The sequence below is a fragment of the Lolium perenne genome, chromosome 1, assembly GCF_019359855.2.
Source record: "Lolium perenne isolate Kyuss_39 chromosome 1, Kyuss_2.0, whole genome shotgun sequence".
In the NCBI taxonomy this organism is placed as follows: Eukaryota; Viridiplantae; Streptophyta; class Magnoliopsida; order Poales; family Poaceae; genus Lolium; species Lolium perenne.
The window spans coordinates 123791194-123811473 of record NC_067244.2 but is presented as its reverse complement, the minus strand read 5'-3'; the positions used below and the strand labels follow the sequence as shown (position 1 = coordinate 123811473).

General features: G+C 46.1%; 1 pseudogene; it reads right to left on the bottom strand.

The window, feature by feature from the left end:
* Positions 1-13: 13 nt before the first annotated feature.
* Positions 14-18399, bottom strand: LOC139832989 (uncharacterized; annotated as a pseudogene).
* Positions 18400-20280: the final 1881 nt, after the last annotated feature.

The following is a 20280-nucleotide window of genomic DNA, read 5'->3' as shown; positions in this document are numbered from 1 at the left end:
AGCTAAGAATTTTTTACAGGAACATGCATAGATAATCCTGTTTAAGGTGGAACAGGAATGGTGTGATTTAACAACTCGAACCGTACATGAACATTCATATTTTGTTCAATGAACTTATTGTGAATGGACAACTAGTATTCACTGTGGGCCAAATGCCAATACATGTACATGTGATACAATATGCAGGGAAGCCCTCATACATTTAAGATATACAATAAAGGGGTCTATACATCACTAACACCCCCCCCCCCCCCCCAAACTCATGGTGGATCAATAACACTGAGTTTGGAGAGAAAGAACCCATGTCTGGTCTAGTCTGGGCCTTCGTGAAGAAGTCAGCAGGCTGTAGCTCGGAATGCACATAATGAAGGGCCATAACCTGATCCTGCACACCATTACGCATATAGAAGGCATCAACACCAATGTGTTTGGTGAGCTCGTGCTTGACCGGATCACACGCAATGCTGATGGCACCAGTACTGTCCAATAAAAGAGAAGTCGGTGCACTAGCAGAAACACCAAAGTCCTCAAGTAACCAGCGTAACCAAGTCACCTATGCTGTCAAGAGAGCCATCGCTCGCAACTCAGCCTCGACACTCGACCAAGAGACTGCAACCTGTTTCTTGGTCTGTCAATCAATGAGAGAGTCACCAAGAAAGACACACTAGGCAGACAGAGACTTGCGATCCGATGGATCACTAGCCCAGGTAGCATCTGAGTAGGTCTGGAGCTGTAAGGAGCTCGAGCGAGGAAAGAAAAGACGGCGGGAGATAGTGAGACGAAGATAGCGGAGGACACGAAGGAGATGACTATAGTGGACACTAGTGGGAGCAGACATGAACTAACTCAGAATGTGGACCCGGTAGGACATGTCAGGGCGGGTGACAGCAAGGTAGACAAGGCTCCCAACCAAGTGACGATAGCGAGTCGGCTCCGGAAGAGGATCACCATCAGTGGCACGGAGACGGACATTGAGCTCCATAGGAGTCTCGACAGTGCGGTCATCACCAAGAGCAGCACGAGTGAGAAGGTCCTGAATATACTTCTACTGGGAGGTAGAGGAAACCTCAAGCCCAAGAACGTAACGAAGAGGACCAAGATCAGTCATGAGAAACTGATCACGAAGACGGACCTTGACAAAGGCAATGTACTCAGGGTCATCACTTGTGATGATCATGTCATCAACATAAAGAAGAAGGAGAGTCCGACCACGAGAAGATGTGTGGACAAAGAGCGTAGGGTCATGTGTGCTAGGGACAAAACCAGCAGAGGTCACCACAGAGGCGAAACGCTGAAACCAGGCGTGAGGGGCTTGCTTAAGGCCATAGAGAGAGCGCCGGAGACGACATACCATGCCATCGGGAATAGAATAGCCAGGAGGTGGCTGCATGTATACCTCCTCACGTAACTCACCATTCGAAAAGCGTTCTGCATATTAAGTTGAGAGACAGACCAGTGACGAACAGAAGCAACGTCAAGAAGAGTCCGAACAGTGGTCATGTGAGCCACTGGAGCAAAGGTCTCGTCATAGTCATGTCCATGCTCCTGCTGAAAGCCGCGAGTGACAAGACGAGCCTTGTAGCGCTCAAGAGAACCATCGGAGCGAGTCTTGATCTTGTAGACCCACTTGCAGGTGATGGGACGACCAGAGGAAGGAGGAGTGACAATATCCCAGGTACCAGTACGCTCGAGAGCAGCAACCTCCTCAGCCATCGCTAGCTGTCATTCGGGATGAGCAAGAGCATCCCGATAAGAGGTCGGCTCAAGGACAGCAGAGAGACCGTAGTGAGTGGGAGAATAGAGATCAGGAGGAGGACAAGGATGAGCACGAAGATGATGAGTCGGCTCGGACGGAGAGGGCATCACACCAGAGGTGGACGGCATGTCAGGAGGAGCATCATCATCCTCACGGGGACGACGAGAGTAGTGAAAAGGGTAGGGAGGAGCCACCGTAGGCGAGGAAGGTAACATAGGAGAGGAAGGTGTGGAGGGTGGAGAAGGCGGTGAGGGAGGAGAGGGAGATCTGGTGGGCGAAGAAGGAGTAGAAGGTGGAGAGAGAATCGGCGGAGCAGGAACCGGTGGCACGGGAGGAGGTAAGTCAGGAAACATGAGAAAAGAGATATCGTTCACCGAGAAGGAAGAGGAGGAGAGACGCGGGTAGGAAGAACAAGACTCATCAAAAGTGACACCCCGAGATATGCGCATCCGGCAACCAATATGATCCCAGCACATATATCCCTTGTGCTCAGGACTGTAGCCATGGAAGACACACTCAACAGATTGACAGTCAGCTTGGTGCGTTCGCGGGGAGGCTAAGGATGGCAATTTTATCCATGGATTCAGGTATCCACGGATATCCGACCCAATGGGCACGGGTATGGTAGGCTGATTATACCCACGGATTTCATGGAGCGGATATCCAATAACTCATGGAGCGGGCATGGATAGAGGTTTTACCCCATGAATATCCTATAGATATCCAGCTGACATGAGGGTCCCACATGTCAGTGAGACATAGGATTTTGCGTAGGTCTAGCTGCCATTCTCTTGAGGCCAAAATCACCAAAGGCCCATTAAGTCACGTAACCCATGATTACCACTACATTCATGGCCTCCCCCTCTGAGGGAGGGCTTGGTCGGCGACCCTTCCTTCTACCCCTCCGGCAGTCCAGGTCTGCTCCGCCTAGGAGACGGACCGGCGGGCGGTGGGGTTGCTCTCATTCCATCTCCCTTCCTCTTCTTCCTATTCATTGCCCACATAATTAATGCTGAAATGTTACAGAAATATTGTCGAAATGCTAATAAAGTGGTGTTGTTACGCTCTAATATGTTATGTTCATGTACATAGTGAGTAAACACATGGATATCCATGGATATCTGGATATCCGGTGGATTTGGATTTGGAGCGACAACCATGCCCATGGATAGTTTCATGGGCGGGGCAGAGCGAGGTTGGTGGATTTGGGCATGGATCTGGTTTTGGCATATCCTTCCAAACCCGCTCTATTTCCATCCAGAAGAACATAACAAATGCAACCAAAAAGACGAAGGGTCGAATAAGCAAGAGCGTGGCCACTGAGACGCTCAAGAGGAATACCACCCCGCAGGGCCGTGGAGGGCTGAAGGTTGATGAGATAGGTGGAAATAGACACAGCCTCAATGATATGGGGTGGCCCGATCTTCTCAGTAAGCAACGGAGTGATGATGATCACGGGGTGATGGCAGCGGAGAAACACGACGATGTAGTGGAAGATAACTTGTATGACGCAACGAGATCTCTCGATTGATCCCTGTCGCCAATGCAACAGCTCTCAACCCTGCAAGATATTCGCAACTCCACACACTTGCGCACGTAGCCACCGACCACGAAGCGGTAAGTTGCAACCGTCTAATTCCCAATGGAACAGCAGATCACACAAGACTTTTTCAGGATCTACACAATATCAAGCAATATGGTGTAGGGATTCAATAGTTTTGCTAGAGCAAACAACTAAGAACTAGGGTTTATCTTAAACGTGGTCTAAAGCAGCTAGGGGGGCGTCCTGGGCACTTATATAGGCGTCCGGGACGAGTTCTGGTCGAAAAGATACAAAAATAACCGACCCAGAATAGATCTGGTCGAGACAGACTCGGACGAATCCGGTCTGGAATCCGGTCAACCGGAGCAGGGACCGGGTCGGCCGGTCTGGCGTCCGGTCAACCGGGCGACAACCGGGAAGTTGCGAGGTTTTCCGGTTTTGATCTGGTACGAGCATCACATCCGGTTGGCGCCCGGTCAACCGGGCCAGGGACCGGGCTAGCCGGTCTGGCGGCCGGTCTAACCGGGTGCTGGACCGGCCTGGACGTCTTCTTCTCCTCTCGCGCATGCCTCCCGCTCCTCCCTCGCGCGTCCATGAGATATCTTCATGTCCAGCTCCATGTCCAGCTTCACGCCCATCTTGAAGTCCGTCTTCATGTCCAGCTGCTCCTCTCCTCCTCGTGCGATGCTCGTCTCCTCTTGATACCTGATGATACATAAGTAATAGGACTTAGGCAGTATAAAGTTCTCATAAATCAAAGTACCGTTTAGAAACAAGTTCACCTGTTGTTTAAGTAGCTTCGCACGAGCCCTTGTAATTGGTCCAATCCGAACTTCATTGGATATGAGCTTCACAGCAGGTTCATCTTCATTTATCAGTGACGGAGGTAATGGTGTAATAGGGATGTCCTCATCATCTCCCCCCCCCCCCTTCAAAAGGCGTCGACCCCGACGCTCCAAGATCTTCTCCGTCATATGGTGTCAAATCAGCAACATTGAAAGAATTACTGACACCAAACTCATCAGCTGGAAGATCTATTGAGTATGCATTATCATTGATCTTGGAAAGCACTTTGTAAGGACCAGCACCACGAGGCTTCAACTTAGACTTCCGCAGCTTCGGGAACCTATCCTTGCGAAAATGTACCCAGACCATATCACCAGGCTTGAACAACATCTCTTTGCGCTTCTTATTCATCCTTGCAGCATTGCTCTTGCCTTTCTTCTCTATCAACTCTTTAATCTTCACATGGATTTTTCGCACAAAATCTGCCCTCTTGGATGCCTCCATATTAACTCTCTCATGTATGGACAAAGGCAACAAGTCAAGTGGAGTAATGGGTTTAAAACCATACACCACCTCAAAAGGACATAGCTCCGTGGTAGAATGTACCGCCCTGTTGTAAGCAAACTCTACATGCGGCAAACACTCTTCCCACTCCTTCAGGTTCTTCTTGATCATGGATCTCAACAGTTGGGACAAGGTTCGATTCACCACCTCAGTTTGACCATCAGTTTGGGGATGACAAGTAGTACTGAACAGCAGTTTTGTCCCAAGCTTTCCCCAAAGTGTCTTCCATAAGTAGCTCATGAACTTCACATCACGATCAGAAACAATAGTCTTCGGGACTCCATGTAGTCGAACAATCTCCCTGAAAAACAGGTTAGCAATATGCGACGCATCGTCGCTTTTGTGGCAGGCAATAAATTGTGACATTTTAGAAAATCTGTCCACTACCACAAATATAGAATCATGGCCTCTTTTAGTACGCGGAAAACCCAAAACAAAATCCATACTAATATCTTCCCAAGGTGTAGTAGGTGCCGGTAATGTAGTATACAAACCGTGAGGCTTCAGCTTGGACTTGGACTTGTTGCAAGTAATGCACCTCTTCACATACCTGTCCACATCCCGCCTCATCTTTGGCCAATAAAAGTGATCAACGAGCATGAGTAGCGTCTTCTCACGCCCAAAGTGACCCATCAAACCTCCAGCATGTGATTCCTGCAATAAGAGCAAACGCACAGACGATTCTGGAACACATAGTTTGTTAGCTCGAAACAAGAACCCATCATGTATGTGATATTTTTCCCATGCTTTACCAAGAGCACATAAGCGATATGGTTCAGCAAAATCATGATCCGTAGCATACAAATCACATAGCACTTCTAATCCAGGAATTTTAACATCAAGTTGAGTTAATAGCATATTCTTCCTAGATAGAGCATCAGCAACAATGTTATCTTTTCCCTTCTTATGCTTAATAATGTACGGAAAAGACTCAATGAACTCAACCCACTTAGCAAGACGCCTATGCAAAGTAGATTGGGATTTCAGATATTTCAAAGCTTCATGATCAGAATGTATGATAAATTCTTTTGGCCACAAGTAATGTTGCCAAACCTCAAGAACTCTAATTAAAGCATACAATTCTTTATCATATATTGGATAGTTCAACTTAGCACCAGAAAGTTTCTCAGAAAAATATGCAATTGGGCGACCCTCTTGCATCAATACACCACCAATTCCAATACCACTAGCATCACATTCAATCTCAAATTGCTTATTGAAATCAGGAAGTGCAGGCAACGGTGCAGAAGTTAACAATCGTTTAAGTTCATCAAAAGCATGATCTTGGGCAACGCCCCACTCAAATGCAACACCCTTTTTAGTCAATTCATTCAAAGGTGCAGCAATAGTAGAAAAATTGGGCACAAAACGGCGATAAAACCCAGCTAGACCATGAAAACTTCTAACATGACTCACATTCATGGGAGTAGGCCAATTTTGAATGGCTTCAATTTTAGACACATCTACTTCTACTCCATTCTTAGAGACAACATAACCCAAAAATATGACCTTATCTTTGTAAAATGTGCACTTCTCAAGATTACCATAGAGTTTACTATCACGCAACACTTGCAAAACATGTCGAATATGTATAATATGATCGGATTCATTGCGGCTGTAAATTAATATGTCATCAAAATACACAACCACAAACTTGCCAATAAATTCTCGCAAAACATGGTTCATCAGTCTCATAAAAGTGCTAGGTGCATTAGTCAAACCAAAAGGCATTACTAACCACTCATATAAACCAAATTTTGTTTTAAAGGCGGTTTTCCACTCATCCCCTTCTTTCATCCTAATTTTATGATAACCACTACGCAAATCAATTTTAGAGACACACAACAGCACCACTCAATTCATCTAGCATATCCTCTAAACGGGGAATAGGGTGACGATATCGAATAGTGATATTGTTTATAGCTCTACAATCTACGCACATACGCCATGTACCATCTTTCTTAGGAACTAGAATAACAGGAACAGCACAAGGACTAAGGCTTATGCGAATATAACCTTTGTCGAGTAGCGCTTGTACTTGTTTCTGTATCTCCTTCGTCTCTTCGGGGTTCGTTCTATATGGTGCCCGATTGGGTAGCGAAGCTCCAGGAATCAAGTCGATTTGATGCTCAATACCTCGCAATGGTGGAAGTCCTGCAGGTACCTCATCCGGAAACACGTCGCCAAATTCCTGCAAAACATTAGAAACACCAAGAGGAAGAGGGGTCATGTCGTTAGAAACCAAAACCGTACCCCTGTACAAGAGCACAAGAGGCAAGGCTGTAGGATCCTCACTAAATTCTCTCATGTCTTCTTTGGTGGCAATGAGACTAAGGAATTCACTCTCTCACTTTTCGTTATATTACTCACAACATTACAATTCTCTCACCTATCTAAAGAAGCATCCTCGAAGTTGACTTCAACTTTCTAACGAGACTCATTGACAATTTGCTGTGGTGTCATAGGCTGTAAATTGATTTTCTTGCCCTTGAACTCCAAGTGATATGTATTGGCACGGCCATTATGTTGCACAGAACGGTCATAAATCCAAGGCCGACCCAATAGAAGGTGACACACCGTTATAGGAACGACATCAAAATCAATGCAATCCTTATACGGTCCAATAGCAAACTCAACACGCACCATGTGGTTTACCTTCATCTCACCATTGTCGCTCAACCACTGAATATAGTATCGATGCGGGTGCGGTAGATACTTCAACTTCAGCTTGGTACACAACTCCTTGCTTGCTAAATTGCGGCAACTCCCGCCATCAATAATGACCTTGCAAGCCTTGTCAGGACCAACTAAAGCCTTTGTTTGGAACAAATTGCAGCGCTGAGTAGATGCACTAGGCAACACATTAAGAGCACGCTGCGACACAACAATGGTGCGAGCATCAGACGGATATGCATCTTCACCATCAGTGTCATAGTCATCATCTTCTGGAGCATTAGGATCAACATCATCTCCAGTCTCGTATTCATTGTCCTCATTGATAACCATGACTTTGCGGTTAGGACAATCTCTCTTGAAGTGACCTTTGCCACCACATGTATGACAAAGCATGTCACGGTTACGGGCAGTAGACACATTAGAACCAGTCGTACTTGCAGCAGATTCAGACTTCTTTGTGTTAGACACATTAGAGACCGACTTACTAGGCGGAGGGGCGGAGCGCGTCGAAGGCGCCGGCGCCATAGATGGGGCCGCGCGGGGTGTGAAACGCCTAGCTCCTGTAGCTCGACCTTTGATCTTTGCTTCGTCAGCCAACTGTGATTCAGCTTCTCTTGCATGATGTAACAATTGATTCATATTGGTGTAGCTGTAGTGACGAACAATGCCTTTGATATCATACTTCAAACCGTTGAGAAAACGCTGCATTGTCATCTCGAGAGACTCACGGACACGGCCACGCTGCATAAGCATCTCCATCTCCATGTAGTATTCATCCACAGTCTTCACACCTTGTCTCAATAGAGTCAGCTTATCATATATATTCCGCAAGTAATTTGTAGGCACAAAGCGAGAAGTCATCGCCTCCTTCATGGCACGCCATGTGCGTATAGGTTGCTCACGATCCTCTTCGCGGTAACGAACAAAAGCATCCCACCAACGCAAAGCATAGCCATCAAATTCGGAAGAAGCAAGCTTGATCTTCCGATCGTCAGTATAATGTGGATGTAAGCTCCACAACTTCTCAATCTTGAGCTCCCAAGTGAGATATTCTTCAACATCAGCTCCTCCTTCAAACTTGGGTATAGAAAACTTGGGCTTACCCAAACCATCTTCCTCATCTTGTCCACGACCATTGCGGCCAAGTGGAACCCAACCGCGAGCACGATTACCACGTGGCGCATCACGAGCATTGTGTGCGTCATCTTGAAGCTCGGGATCATTGTCATCGTCTTGTTGTTGTTGCGCGGTTAAATTCTCAACAGCTAAGCTCAAATCAGCAAGATTGCGTTGTACATCCGTCATTTGATCTTGCATTGTAGTGACGGTCACATGAGTAGCATCCAGCTTTTGGGAAATCTCGTCAATCTTCCCATTAAGCACCTCGTCCTGAGCGCGGAATTCACGTCGCATCTCATTACGAAGAGCCTCATACTCCCTCCATGTGATAATATCTGCAGCACTCTTGTTTTCCTGGTTAACAATTCTATGATCACTAGCAGACATCGTTAGTAGATTAGTGCACTAAATCAAAAATATATGGTGGTACTCTCACAACTCACTCAAAACTGATAAGAAAAGGAGATCTTACCGTTCCAAAGTAAATTAGTGTTGCTTACCACTTGTAGTAACAACTAGTGCACAGATGTTGCGAAGCGAATATCAAGGGTATAAGAACAAGTCACACGACAAAGCAGGGTATATGTGGGGCTGTAGGTAGGCTACCTATTTGCACCAATAACAAGCTCTAGCGCTGACCGTATACAACCAATGATACTCACACAAGGCGATATAATGGGGCAATGCAACTATATGTAGGAAAGGTTACAATGCACACGAGAGACGCTAGCCAAGCTCAACGGGACAGGCACAAGATTGCTCAACTATGGGTGCAGTAAAGTAAATTTAGGCCTTCACTTGAATCAACTAGCACTTCACTTTTCTTTTTGGATTTTCTATTTGTAGAACACACGCAGCTATGTAGCTCTTTTTGCTTCTTTTCAATTTTCTTTTTTTTTTGATTTTCTGACACAACTCCTTGATAACACTGCCAACAGAAAAATGCAAAGCACCGATAACCTAACGAGCAGCCTGTCGAGCGGTAAAACTAGTCTCTTCTGGGGAAGTTCCTAGTCACTTTATATCGAAAGGATGTGTCTATGGTTGGGAACAAGCACACTGTACGCTATGTGGACTTGGAGTAACAAAAACTGACACTAGACGACAAATTAACACAAGATGATAGAGTAAACTCAAACCCTAAAATACTAGATGGAAAGAAAAAGAAACGCAAAAACAACTACGAAAAGCAACTAAAACTTGAAATTAGTGCAATCTAAAGCTATGGAAAACCCTAACCCTAACTTTTTATGGCTTTTTCTGGATAGGAAAACACTCACAACTCAACTATGGGGTGGATTGTGGATGGCTTACCGAGGAAAACTGGAAATCTGATACCAAGATGATATGGGCTGGCCTGATCTTCTCAGTAAGCAACGGAGTGATGATGATCACGGGGTGATGGCAGCGGAGAAACACGACGATGTAGTGGAAGATAACTTGTATGACGCAACGAGGTCTCTCGATTGGTCCCTGTCGCCAATGCAACAGCTCTCAACCCTGCAAGATATTCGCAACTCCACACACTTGCGCACGTAGCCACCGACCACGAAGCGGTAAGTTGCAACCGTCTAATTCCCAATGGAACAGCAGATCACACAAGACTTTTTCAGGATCTACACAATATCAAGCAATATGGTGTAGGGATTCAATAGTTTTGCTAGAGCAAACAACTAAGAACTAGGGTTTATCTTAAACGTGGTCTAAATCAGCTAGGGGTGTCCTGGGCACTTATATAGGCGTCCGTGACGAGTTCTGGTCGAAAAGATACAAAAATAACCGACCCAGAATAGATCTGGTCGAGACAGACTCGGACGAATCCGGTCTGGAATCCGGTCAACCGGAGCAGGGACCGGGTCGGCCGGTCTGGCGTCCGGTCAACCGGGCGGCAACCGGGAAGTTGCGAGGTTTTCCGGTTTTGATCCGGTATGAGCATCGCATCCGGTTGGCGCCCGGTCAACCGGGCCAGGGACCGGGCTGGCCGGTCTGGCGGCCGGTCTAACCGGGTGCTGGACCGGCCTGGACGTCTTCTTCTCCTCTCGCGCATGCCTCCCGCTCCTCCCTCGCGCGTCCATGCGATATCTTCATGTCCAGCTCCATGTCCAGCTTCACGTCCATCTTGACGTCCGTCTTCATGTCCAGCTGCTCCTCTCCTCCTCGTGCGATGCTCGTCTCCTCTTGATACCTGATGATACATAAGTAATAGGACTTAGGCAGTATAAAGTTCTGATCAATCAAAGTACCGTTTAGAAACAAGTTCACCTGTTGTTTAAGTAGCTTCGCACGAGCCCTTGTAATTGGTCCAATCCGAACTTCATTGGATTTGACCTTCACAGCAGGTTCATCTTCATTTATCAGTGACGGAGGTAATGGTGTAATAGGGATGTCCTCATGACTCAACCCAGAAGTGAGGAGGAAGAGAGGCGGCGATCATCATCGCACGAGCCGTCTCAAGTAGGTGGCGATGCTTGCGCTCAGCCACGCCATTTTGGGCATGGGCACCAGGGCAGGAGAACTGGGCAAGAGTGCCCTGCTCAGCAAGAAAACCACACAACAGCTGGGAGATATACTGAGTACGGACCATGGCAGCAAAACTCTTATATATCGAGAGAACCTCGCTGCGAGAAGTCATAAAATAGATCCAAGTGTGGCGAGAGCAGTCATCGATAAAAATAACATAGTAGCGTTGGCCCCCTTGGAAGCAAAGGGAGCCGGGCCCCATACATCAGAATGAACCAAATCAAAAGGACGCTGAGATACAGAAGGTAAGATAACTGATTTTCTTTACCAAGCCTACAGCCCTGTGATACGTCTCCAACGTATCTATAATTTCTTATGTTCCATGCTAGTTTTATGACAATACCTACATGTTTTGCTCACACTTTATAATGATTTTATGCATTTTCCGGAACTAACCTATTAACAAGATGCCGAAGTGCCAGTTCCTGTTTTCTGCTGTTTTTGGTTCCAGAAAGGCTGTTCGGGCAATATTCTCGGAATTCGACGAAACAAAAGCCAAACATCTTATTTCACCGAGACGGACCAGAACACCGAAGGGGAGAGGGAGAGGAGGCCCAGGGCCCCCACACCACAGGGCGGCACGGCCAGGCCCCCAGGCGCGCCAGCCTATGGGGAGGCCACCCCCTGGCTCCACCGACATCGCCTCTTCGCCTATATAATCCCTCATGATGTGAAAACCCTACAACAATTGACGAAACTCCAGAAAGACTCCAGGGGCGCCGCCGCCATCGCGAAACTCTGTTTCGGGGGACAGAAGTCTCTGTTCCGGAACGCCGCCGGGACGGGGAATTGCCCCCGGAGTCATCTCCATCGACACCACCACCATCTTCATCGCCGTTGCTGTCTCCCATGATTAGGAGGGAGTAGTTCTCCCTCGAGGCTGAGGGCTCTACCGGTAGCTATGTGGTCCATCTCTCTCTCCCATGTGATCTTTATATGATCATGAGCTTTGTATCACTATTAATCTATGTGCTACTCTAGTGATGTTATTAAAGTAGTATATTCCTCCTCCATGATGTAATGTTGACAGTGTGTGCATCATGTAGTACTTGGCGTAGGTTATGATTGTAATCTCTTGTAGATTATGAAGTTAACTATTACTATGATAGTATTGATGCAATCTATTCCCCCTTTCATAGCTATTGTTGACAGTGTGTATGCTATGTTAGTACTCAGTCTAAATTGCAACGGTCTATTACGCACTCTAGAGGTTACTTTAATATGAACTCCGGACGTTGTGGAGCTTGTTTGCTCCGGCTTGAGGTGTGCTTCTGTAGCCCTACACAATGAATGGTGTTTGTTATCCAAGAAGAGAGTGTTTAAGAGTAGCATTTATTTATTCAGTTATGTGATCATTGTTGAGAGTGTCCACTAGTGAAAGTATGATCCCTAGGCCTTATTTCTAAGCATTGAAACACCGTTTCCAACAAGTTCTGTTACATGTTTGCTTGCTGCCATCTTTATTTCAGATTGCAATTACTACTTACAATCATCCATATTACTTGTATTTCACTATCTCTTCGCCGAACTAGTGCACCTATACATCTGACAAGTGTATTAGGTGTGTTGGGGACACAAGAGACTTCTTGTATCGTAATTGCAGGGTTGCTTGAGAGGGATATCTTTAACCTCTACCTCCCTGAGTTTGATAAACCTTGGGTGATTTACTTAAGGGAAACTTGCTGCTGTTCTACAAACCTCTGCTCTTGGAGGCCCAACACTGTCTACAGGAATAGAAGCGTGCGTAGACATCACCCTGACAACCCTGAAGCGAGACATCTCCTGAGACAGGCCCCAGAAGACCTCGACGAAGTAAGGACGACAAGCGAGAACCACAAAGATGACCAAGACGATGATACCACTGCTGAAAGGAGGTGGAAGTGGAAGCAGCAGGCACACGTGGTGCGGTCGGTGAAGTGGTAGAAGAAGGAACATGAAGCCAGTCAAGCTCCCAAAGTCTCTCGGAATCACGGCACCGAGGGCCAGCCCCAACCAGTGCCCGAGTGTGGGTGTCCTGAACAGAACAAGAATCAACATCAAGAATGACCCGACAACCGGAATCAGTGAGTTGAGCAGCGAAAAACAAGTTCATGGTAAGACGGGGAACATGAGAAACATCAGGAACGAAAAAGGAGGGAGTAGAAAGAGTACCACGACTAGCAACCGTAAGAGAAGTACCATCAGCACTAAGAACATGAACTTGAAGAGGCAGAGGTCGAAGAGAGGAAAGAGAGGAAGAATCAGGCGACATGTGGAAAGAAGCTCCAGAATCCAGAACCCACGATGATATACTTGACTGTGTAGAGGAACCGACCACAGAGGCAGCGGTGCCCATCGAAGCAGAGCCAGATGAGGCAAGAAGGCGCTGAAGCCTCGCAATATCCTGCTCAGTGAAGCCGGTGGTGACAGGCGCTGAAGGTGGAGCACGAGCAAGCACTCCTCGCTGCTTCTGATAGCAGTTAGACTCAAGGTGACCAGGCCTCCGACAGTGAGTGCAGTGCAGAAACGAGGAGGACAAGAACGACCTCCACCGCGAAAAGGGCGAGCTCCTCCAGTAGCAACAGGAGTTGGTGTGGGTGGAAGCGGCGGTGCAGGGGCAGCCGGAACCCGAGCAGCAAGAACAGAAGGTGTCCCAATTAGACCAGCACCACGCAGATGAGTCTCCTCAGCACGAAGCTCACTCAGCACCTCTGAGATAGGAACACGGCCCCGAGCAAACAACTGGGCACGACGGGGCTCAAACTCTGGACGAAGTCTAGATAGGAACTCATGGATCCTCTGAAAATCCATATCTGAACGTATTGTCCGGCAACACTGGCAAGTGATGACCCACAAGTATAGGGGGTGTATCGTAGTACTTTCGATAAATAAGAGTGTCGAACCCAACGAGGATTAGAAGGTGTTGACAAGCAGTTTCGATGAAGGATTCACTGTAAATGCTCACAGACAAGTTTTCAGGAGGTTTTGATATAGCAGACAAATAAAATACAAGTAAGTAAAATGCGAGAATAATAATTGCAGCAAGTGGCCCAATCCTTTTTAGCACAAAGGGCAAGTCGGTTTGTTTACTTATGATGACCAAACGTTCTTGAGGACACACGAGAATTTAGTCTAGTGCTTTCGCTTCATATAGTTGATTAATCTTCATTGTTTTGATAAGTGTTGTGTGGGTGAACCTATGCTAATGCACCACCCTTCCTAGGACTAATACATACTTGTGATTAAACCCCTTGCAAGCATCCGCAAATACAAGAAAGTAATTAAGACGCCATCAACTATTACACCTTTGTTGAATATCATGTGAGTTGCTATGCATGTTCGTCTTGTCTGAAGTAACGGTGATTTATCATGATCAAATGGTTTGAGTATGCATATTGTTAGAGAAGAACATTGGGACGCCAACCAAAGCCATGTATCATGGTGGAAGTTTTAGTTTGGACATTAATCCTCAATCTCTTATGAGAATATTATCTGTTGTTGAATGCTTATGCATTAAAGAGGAGTCCATTATCTATTTTCTATGTTGTCCCGGTATGGATTTCCTTAGTTGAGATCTATCAAAAACGAGAAATCAAATGCGATCTATCTCCTTGGACCTCTGTACAGGCGGCATAGAGGTACCCCTTTGTGACACTTGGTTGAAACATATGTAATGCAATGATAATCCATGGAAATCCAAGCTAATTAGGACAAAGTGCGAGCACTATTGGTATTCTATGCATGAGGCTTGCAACTTATAGGATGTCTTATGCATAACTGATACGCGTAAAGCACACGTCTGTTGGGAACCCCAAGAGGAAGGTGTGATGCGTACAACAGCAAGTTTTCCCTCAGTAAGAAACCAAGGTTATCGAACCAGTAGGAGTCAAGGAGCACGTGAAGGTTGTTGGTGACAGAGTGTAGTGCAGCGCAACACCAGGGATTCCGGCGCCAACGTGGAACCTGCACAACACAATCAAAGTACTTTGCCCCAACGTAACAGTGAGGTTGTCAATCTCACCGGCTTGCTGTAAACAAAGGATTAGATGTATAGTGTGGAAGATGATGTTTGTTTGCGAGGAACAGTAAAGAACAATGTTTGCAGTAGATTGTATTTCAGATATAAAAGAATGGACCGGGGTCCACAGTTCACTAGTGGTGTCTCTCCAATAAGAAATAGCATGTTGGGTGAACAAATTACAGTTGGGCAATTGACAAATAAAGAGGGCATACCAATGCACATACATATCATGATGAGTAGTGTGAAATTCAATTGGGCATTACGACAAAGTACATAGACCGCTATCCAGCATGCATCTATGCCTAAAAAGTCCACCTTCGGTTTAGCATCCGCACCCCTTCCAGTATTAAGTTGCAAACAACAGACAATTGCATTAAGTATGGTGCGTAATGTAATCAACACAAATATCCTTAGACAAAGCATTGATGTTTTATCCCTAGTGGCAACATGATACGTCTCCAACGTACCGATAATTTCTTATGTTCCATGCTTGTTTCATGACAATACCTACATGTTTTGTTCACACTTTATATCGTTTTGATGCATTTTCTGGAACTAATCTATTAACGAGATGCCGAAGTGCCAGTTCCTGTTTTCTGCTGTTTTTGGTTTCAGAAATCCTAGTAAGGAAATATTCTCGGAATTGGACGAAATCAACGCCCAACATCTTATATTTCACGGAAGCTTCCAGAGAGCCAGAGAGGGACCAGAGGGGAGCCCTGGGGGCCCCACACGCTAGGTCGGCGCGGCCAGAGGGTGGGCCGCGCCACCCTATTGTGTGGTCCCACCAGGACCCCTCCGAGGCTGCCCTTCCGCCTACTTAAGGACTCCGTCGCGAAAACCCTAAACGAATAAGCCACGGTACGAGAAACCTTCCAGAGCCGCCGCCATCGCGAAGCCAAGATCTGGGGGACAGGAGTCTCTGTTCCGGCACCCCGCCGGGACGGGGAAGTGCCCCCGGAAGGCATCTCTATCGACACCACCACCATCTTCATCACCGCTGCTGTCTCCCATGAGGAGGGAGTAGTTCTCCCTCGAGGCTAAGGGTTGTACCAGTAGCTATGTGGTTCATCTCTCTCCTATGTACTTCAATACAATGATCTCATGAGCTGCCTTACATGATTGAGATTCATATGAGTTTTGTATCACTATTAATCTATGTGCTACTCTAGTGATGTTATTAAAGTACTCTATTCCTCCTCCATGATGTAATGGTGACAGTGTGTGCATCATGTAGTACTTGGCATAGTTTATGATTGTAATCTCTTGTAGATTATGGAGTTAACTATTACTATGATAGTATTGATGTGATTTATTCCTCCTTTCATAGTCTGTCGGTGACGGTGTGCATGCTATGTTAGTACTTGGTATAATTGCGTTAGTCTATCATCCACTCTAAGGTTATTTAAATATGAACATCGAATATTGTGGAGCTTGTTAACTCCGGCATTGAGCTGCTCTTGTAGCCCTACACAATTAATGGTGTTCATCATCCAACAAGAGAGTGTAGAGTGGTTTTATTATGTGATCAATGTTGAGAGTGTCCACTAGTGAAAGTATGATCCCTAGGCTTTGTTTCCAAATACTGCAATCATCGCTTATTTACTGTTCTACTGCATCTTTACTTCCTGCAATATCTCCCACGTCAACTGCACGCCAGCAAGCTATTTTCTGGCGCCGTTACTACTGCTCATATTCATTCATACCACTTGTATTTCACTATCTCTTCGCCGAACTAGTGCACCTATACATCTGACAAGTGTATTGGGTCTGTTGGGGACACAAGAGACTTCTTGTATCGTAATTGCAGGGTTGCTTGAGAGGGATATCTTTGACCTCTTCCTCCCTGAGTTTGATAAACCTTGGGTGATTCACTTAAGGGAAACTTGCTGCTGTTCTACAAACCTCTGCTCTTGGAGGCCCAACACTGTCTACAGGAAAAGAAGTGTGAGTAGACATCAAGCTATTTTCTGGCGCCGTTGCCGGGGAACGAAAAGCTACACCACAGAGATTTCCTCCCACGTCAACCACGCGCCAGTTGTAGACAGTCAAGCTATTTTCTGGCGCCGTTGCCGGGGAGGAAAGGTAAAATGCACTCACACTCCAGTCCCAGGTAACTAAGTTATTTTCTGGTGCCGTTGTAAGTGCTCGAAGCTATTTCCTTTAGATCCTGCAATTGCATCTTTTTGTTTCTTGTTTTTATTTCACTAGTTAGGCATAATGGAAAGCAACATGGAGCTTTTTAATCTATTTCCTGAGTTAAGACATGGATGGTTTGATGCGAAAATTAAAAAACCTATGGAACATATTAGTATGAACGCTCTGAACACCATTGTTGCTAATGATATGGAAAATTCTAAGCTTGGGAAAGCAGGTTTTGATGAGCATGATATTTTTAGTCCCCCAAGAATTGAGGAGAAAATTTTCTTTGATGATACTTTACCTCCCATATATGATGATTATAATGATAGTGGTCTTTTGGTGCCGCCTACTATGGAGAGTAAATTTTATTATGATTATAAGAGAGTGAATTTGGTGTTCGGATGGGTACGTGAGCACGCATTCATTGTCGTCGGATATTTGCCCGGAACCATTGAATTCTTTCCTTGACTCACGGGGACAACACGGTGACTAACAGATTACATGCATGAGTGGGACCCATTTCCTGGAGGGAGAAATAAAAAAGCCATGAAAACTTCCAACGAGCGCTTTCTTTCTCTCCTTAGTTTAGGTAGGTAGGCACAATTAGTATCGATACTCCAAAGTAAAATCTCCAATTTACATAAGCAGACGAAAATAAATATAGCCAACGCTAATTAACTAAGCACTCTACTAGTACTACAACAAAGTTTGACAAAGGACACCACAACATCAACTGATACAGGTCTTCGACGCCGGGATATTTCTTCCTCAAGCTTCAGTCATCAATAGTCAAAAGAAAAAAAACAAAGTGAATGAATAGAAGAACTGATCTCTATTTACAACTCAAAGTAATACAGAATAGCTTCAGGTAAATCAAAGCAAGAGTTGAAATGAATCGATGGATATATACAGATAGGATATATATACATACAGATAAAGCAGAAAGAGGCAGGCACCTTGAGCTCGATGTTGATGACGCGGTAGAGCAGCTTGGAGGGCAGATCGTAGAGGCGCATCTGGTTGCCGGCGACCTGGTTCATGGAGGCCTCCACCTAAAAGAGAAAAAACAAGAACGCACCACATGAACAAGCGAATTTAGCGTGCGAACCAAAGGGGACCAGCCGAATCGCGAGGGGAGGGGAAGGAATTGAGGGAAGAAGAGGAGGCAGGAAGCGCGCGGGTACTGACCCAGGTCGTCCCCGCTGCCCCTGCGGCCGGGCGAACGACACCACAGCACGCCTGGTCGTCAACCACCGCGCGCGCCTGTATCTCTCCAGACTCCAGTACGGCCATGAAGAGGTGAAACAGCGCCTTCAGCGGTTAGTACTGGTGGCGCCTGGTGGCGCCTGTCCTCACGCCCTCCTCTGGCTCCGGCTGCCGCCAGCGCCGCCCTGCCGCTGCCCTCTACTCCACCTCGCCGTGAGATTCCCCTCTCCTTGCTCCGACGGCGGCCCTCCTGCAGGGTCTGCTCCGCCTCCTCTCCACCTTCCACGCGACTGGCGCCTCCCCGTCGAGCTCACAGGTGTGCCGCCGCCCCATGAGCCTCCTTGGCCCGCCTCCTTCCTGCTCCGCGTTGTCGGCCGCCGCCACATCATCGGTCGACCTCCCGAGCACCCCCACGACCCGGAATTGAACTTGCCCTCCATCGATCGGGCGAGGCAGGAGTTTAGATCGAGAAGATCCTCGTCTAACCACAGCTCCGACGCGCCCGCGCCTTTCCTCTTCAGCGCCGCGTCAACAATGCCTCTATCTAGCTTCACATCACCGGCGCGGCGCCGTCGGCGCATGGTGGAAGCAGCCACTCACGGAGGCCGATGCGAACATGCTGGGCAGCGTCGGCATGGATGGTTGGGTGGGCGGCGGCCGTGGCCGGCTCTGGCGCTGGGCTGCTACTGCGTCTGGTGGATGTCTGGTGGATGAGAAAACAATGTACTGTAGCATTGCTGATGAGAAAAAGGGGTGAGAAGTAATCGGCTTTATTTATGACCACACACTCGTTCCCATCACAAACGGCAGCACACACGGTGTTACCCACGTGTTGGATAGAAACTAGGTGCTCACCTACCTATGTGATCACCAGGCTTCATCCGATGATTATAATATGCCTCCTACATTTGATGATGAGAATAGTAATGATAGCTACTTTGTTGAATTTGCTCCCACCGCGACTAATAAAATTGATTATGCTTATGTGGAGAGTAATAATTTTATGCATGAGACTCATGATAAGAATGTTTCATGTGATAGTTATATTGTTGAGTTTGTTCATGATACTACTGAAAATCTTTATGAGAGAGGAAAATATGGTTGTAGAAATTTTCATGTTACTAAAACACCTCTCTATATGCTGAAATTTTTGAAGTTACACTTGTTTTATCTTCCTATGCTTGTCACTTTGCTCTTCATAAACTTGTTTATTTACAAGATTCCTTTTCATAGGAAGTGGGTTAGGCTTAAATTTGTTTTGAATTTGCTTTTTGATGCTCTCTTTTGCTTCAACTACTATTTCTTGCGGGTGCATCATTGAAATTGCTCAGCCCATCTTAATGGCTATAAATAAAGCACTTCTTGGGAGATAACCCATGTTTTTATTTTGCTATTGTTTTGTTGAGTCTTGGAAGTTGTTACTACTGTAGCAACCTCTCCTTATCTTATTTTATTGCATTTGTTGTGCCAAGTAAAGTCTTTGATAGCAAAGATGATACTAGATTTGGATTACTGCGCAGAAACAGATTTCTGTCTGTCACGAATTTGAGTAGTATTCTCTGTAGGTAACTCAGAAAAATCTGCCAATTTACGTGAGTGATCCTCTGATATGTACGCAACTTTCATTAAATTTGAGCATTTTCATTTGAGCAAGTCTGATGCACCTAAAAAATTCGTCTTTACGGACTGTTCTGTTTTGACAGATTCTGCCTTTTATTTCGCATTGCTTGTTTTGCTATGTTTGATGGATTTCTTTATTCCATTAACTTTCAGTAGCTTTGTGCAATGTCCAGAAGTGTTAAGAATGATTGTGTCACCTCTGAACATGTGAATTTTGATTATGCACTAACCCTCTAATGAGTTTGTTTTGAGTTTGGTGTGGAGGAAGTTTTCAAGGATCAAGAGAGGAGGATGATACAATATGATCAAGGAGAGTGAAATCTCTAAGCTTGGGGATGCCCTGGTGAT